Consider the following 4,746-nt stretch of genomic DNA (forward strand, 5'->3'; position numbering starts at 1 on the left):
TGAAGGACGTTAATCGACCGTCATGACACTACCGATAAAAATTCTTCCAATCTGCAAAGGAGCAACGTCGACACAGATGGCACCGGATATTAGTGTTGACCTTGGGTGTCTAAGGTTATGAGACAGAAACGCACTCTCAGCGGTTCAGGAACAGCTTCTTCCCCTCTGCAATTAGAATCACGAATGGACTTTGAAGCTTAGAACACTATCTCATTTTTTAATAAATGTTTTATTTCATTTATTATTATTATTATTATTATTATTATTATTATTATTATTATTATTATTATTATTATTATTATTTTCTCTCTCTGCTAGATTATGTATTGCATTGAACTGCTGCTACTAAGTTAACAAATTTCCCGTCACATGCCGGAGATAATAAACCTAATTCTGATTCTCTGTTCAACGCGGTACTTTCCCGATTCGATTTTCATTAACGACATGGATTTCGATGTATTGAGTTCTGGTACCGTATCCAACACAAATCCGGAGCCGGTAACACTTTCTTCAATAGATCGACAGGGGAGATTCGAGAATTTGTGGAATTGACATCCCATATTTCCGTCAGTTCAATGCTCGCAGCATTTTTAGCTGAGAATATATAGCAGATTAGGAGGTCCTGATTCAGTATTACAACGGAAAACATTGAAAATTTCTTCCACCACCATCGTCCCCACACCCACATATGCTGGTCGAGGTCTTGAGTTTCTACTGCACGAAAATAACTGACAGTGACTCAATTCATCTGCATCTGGTGACGGATCTAACCGGGGGATCATGCATTATACGTAAGTGGTGATGACCTCAAAGTGAGCTCAAATTTATATTTATGCGCACATCTATCTGTACACACAAGCGCAATGTAAAATGTACTTGCTGATGGGCGGGAACAGGTGGCAACCCGACAAATCGACATGCCAATACAGTTTATTTAGCTACGATATTCTTACTTTGCCTAACAGTAAATTTTCAGTAGGAACAGGACGATTGATGCCGGTCTGTTCTACAACCGCATGGATGCTGAGCTCCTCGCGTCTTTCACCGACGTACTTCCTTATGTTCGACAGCGGGCGATTTATCACTCTGAGCAGAACTCTTCAACCAAATCAGAACTAACTTTTGAATTTTAAGAAATAATGGCTCTGATTTAATGTCATTTGTCTTTATAATTGAAGAAACTGGGAGAATGGCATCAATACGTATATCGGTTGAAGGGCAATGTGTAAACGCATGAACCATTTCTCCTCCTCAGTACAAACGGTGATAATACTTACGAGCCCGGCAGCGTTCGTGTTTAAATGAAGGGACGGAAAGATCCACTTGGTTTTGTCGGTGAGGTGAGTTACTCTGGTGGTCAAAAAACACTGTGAGGAAAACAGTGGGCGAAAGACAACATGAAATTGGTAAGCTGCCGCATAACTCTCTCTCTCTCTAACTGCCTTTCAAACTACCCCGTTTGCCTCTCTTGTTCTGTCTACGATGTGACTCTCTCCCCTGCCTCACTTCCATGTCTCGCTTTCTCTATCTCTCTCTAATACACACTTACACGCACGATATTCTTTCTCTCCCTCCCTCCCTCTCTCCCTCTCTCTCTCTCTCTCTCTCTCTCTCTCTCTCTCTCTCTCTCTCTCTCTCTCTCTCTCTCTCTCTCTGTCTCTCTCTGTCTCTCTCTCTGTCTGTCTCTCTCTCTCTCTCTCTCTCTCTCTCTCTCTCTCTCTCTCTCTCTCTCTCTCTCTCTCTCTCTCTCTCTCTCTCTGTGTCCACATCTTCATTTGCTCCTCACTCCCACACTTTCCTCACAGCCTGAAGCGAACGGTTAGCTATCAATATTCGTGTTCAGTGAAAGGACCGCGTGATTTTAGTGGGTCGTTAATAGATTTTCTTTTATAAGACAGTTAGGGTGGAGCGTGTGGGAATGTGTGTGAACTGGTGCTGAAATGTCGGGGCTAACAGGTAATATGAAATGAAGGAGTAGCGATTTTTTAAACATATCTGTCCTGGACTTTCGTTCAGTGCTCCGTTAAGACACGACCATCATGCGAAATTTCGGTTAGCTGAAAACACTTGAATTTTCAACTTATAAAAACATTTACATATTCGATAAGAAATGTTGTTCAGCTGCGGCTGGAAGAGGGGAGATTGTGATTATTACTGATTCGCTGAAGTGGTCAGCACGGTCTCTGAACGCGAAAAGCTTTCGCCGTTTCATATCACTCACTGTACAGACTCCCCATTGCTCTCTTGTCTACCGAGCGACCCCGCCTATTGCCATAGACAAATCGGTTCGCTGACCTTCCGGCAAAATCACGCTCGCCAATTGTCACTGAGCCGGTGTAATTGCCCGACATCAACCAATCTCGTCAAATGGCGTGCAACCTACCTAGCTCCCATTCGTGTATGCACATGTCAATCAAATGTGTTATACAATTGCGAAAAGGGTTTCACCCAAGAATTGTTCCCTCCCACAGACTCTGACTGTTTCTGCCTCCCCAACTGATCAAAACTCAGAACAATGTCCCATTTTATAACATTCATATCCATATGCTTCTGATATTCATATGCTGGGGGCGCTGTCATGGCGTCGAAACAGAGGCGGGCGACAGAAGTTTATCTCCTCTCACCTGGGGAGACGGTAGAGAATTTGGTGGCGGACATCGACCGGCAACTGCGGTATGGGGGTGGGGGGAGGATTGAGAAAAAGTCTGGGCCAGCCTGATCTTATTGAATGCCGGGTCTGGCTGAAGAGGTCTAGAGACTCGCCCTTCTTTCTGTTGTCTGTCTGTTTAAAGAAAAGGAATAAGCAGGCTTTTCTTGGGCCTGCATGCTCCCCCGGGGAGATAATAGTTCGCACTCTATGTCATCAGTTCGCCTGAGGAATTATTTCCAAATCTGAAACTGGCACAAGATTGATATCCATCTTTTGTTAATGATGCAGAATTGTACAATTTATGCTTTGCATACAGTCTGTCTTTTCGAGCCTGCAAAGATGCTGCAAGTGTTTAATTGCACCTGTCCCTCACTGTAACAGTGGACAGCAGGTCAGGCATTTGTGGACGGAAAGTGATAGTTCAAACAAAGTACACTGCAGATGTTGTTGTCAAATCAACACGTACAAACAAGCTGGATAAACTCAGCAGGTCGGGCAGCATCCGTTGAAATGAGTAGACAATGGTTTTGATGTTCTTTGGTGAGTTCATGTTCCTGGCGTAAGTTCGAGGAGGTGTCAGAGAGCTGCCGTTTGGCCTCAGTGAGGTAGAAGTCCGTCCGCCAGACTACTACGTCACCACATTTGTCTGCAGATTTGATGGTGAGGTTAGGATTAGTGCGCAGAGAGTGGAGGGCAGTGCGTTCAGAGGGAGTGAAGTAGGAACAGGAGAGAGGAGTGATGAAGTTGAGACGGTTGATGTCTCGACGACAGTTGTCGCTTTTCAACGGATGCTACCAGACATGTTGAGTTCATCGAGCTTGTTTGCACTTGTTGAAGAGATAGTATACATTTCATATCCACACACTGACGCTGAACTGAACGTGGAGAGCAGATGACCAGTATGGGGAATTAAGAAAGGGGCAAGGGTCGAGCGGGTCCAAGTGAGGATGTGTGGTAGTCAGCTCGATATGGGAGACTTTGGTATGACACCACACACCATATGCAGATTTTTCAGAGCGAAAAGAGCAGTAAGTCCTTCTCGGAGATTAAGAGGCAACAGAAGGTTGGAAAATGGAGAAGGAAGTGGTAAATGAGATGCAGTGCAGGAAGATATATGGTCAGACACTTTGATATAAGAAATGAAGAAGGAGACTTTCTAAAAGGAGAGAACATGCGCACAAGAAGACTGAGGAGCTAAAAACCTCGGGAGTCCCTGCACAGCCCTCCCATTGTGACGTACTCACCTGCACCATCATGTCCCAAAGGTTAATTTGCAGGTTGAGTCTGTGGTGAGGAAGGAAAGTGCGATGCTCGCATTCATTTCAAGAGGACTAGAATATAAAGCAAGGATGCGATTCAGAGACTTTATATAGAACTGGCGAGGCCTCGCTTGGAGTATTGTCAGCAGTTTTAGTTCCCTTACCTGAGAAAGTATGGCTGAAGCTGGAGAGGGTTGAAAGGAGATTCAGAGGAATGATGCTGGGATTGAATGGCTGGTGATATGAAGAGCGTTTGATGGCGCCGGGCCGCATTCACTGGAGTTCAGTAGATTGCGCGGGACCTCATTGGAAGCTGTCGAATGGTGAAAGGCCTTGACAGGGAGGATGTTGAGAGGATGTTTCCTATGGTGGGAGAATCTAAGACCAAAGGACGCAGCCTCGAGATAGAGGAACATCCTTTTAGAACAGAGATGAGGAGTGAGTTGTTCAGCCAGCGAGTGGCGAACCTGTCGGATTCGTTGCCACAGGCCCCTGTGGAGTCCAAGTCTCTTTGTATATTTGTCAGAGATCGGTGGATTCCTGATTAATCATGGCATGAAATGATACCAGTAGAAAGCAGGAGAATGGGGCTGAGAGGGAATGTCGATGCAACCCAATGGGCCAAACGGCCTAACTCTGCTCCTATATTTTGTGGTCTTATGTTGCTGAAATAGGTTAAGCATAGACAGGAATGGGGTGTCTGTGGCAGTAAGTTAATACACAGGATGTTTTAAAACAAGCACATTTCATTAGGCAATATCCTAATTCCCTGACCGGGAATCGAACCCGGGCCGCGGCGGTGAGAGCGCCGAATCCTAACCACTAGACCACCAGGGA

The 4,746-nt window shown here is 45.1% G+C and overlaps 1 non-coding gene across 1 annotated transcript; it reads right to left on the bottom strand.

The window, feature by feature from the left end:
• Positions 1-4,674: 4,674 nt before the first annotated feature.
• trnae-cuc (transfer RNA glutamic acid (anticodon CUC)) lies at positions 4,675-4,746 on the bottom strand. Its single transcript has one exon. It is a non-coding gene; the product is annotated as a tRNA-Glu (tRNA).

Source organism: Hypanus sabinus, unplaced genomic scaffold, assembly GCF_030144855.1.
Source record: "Hypanus sabinus isolate sHypSab1 unplaced genomic scaffold, sHypSab1.hap1 scaffold_276, whole genome shotgun sequence".
NCBI classification, from domain to species: Eukaryota; Metazoa; Chordata; class Chondrichthyes; order Myliobatiformes; family Dasyatidae; genus Hypanus; species Hypanus sabinus.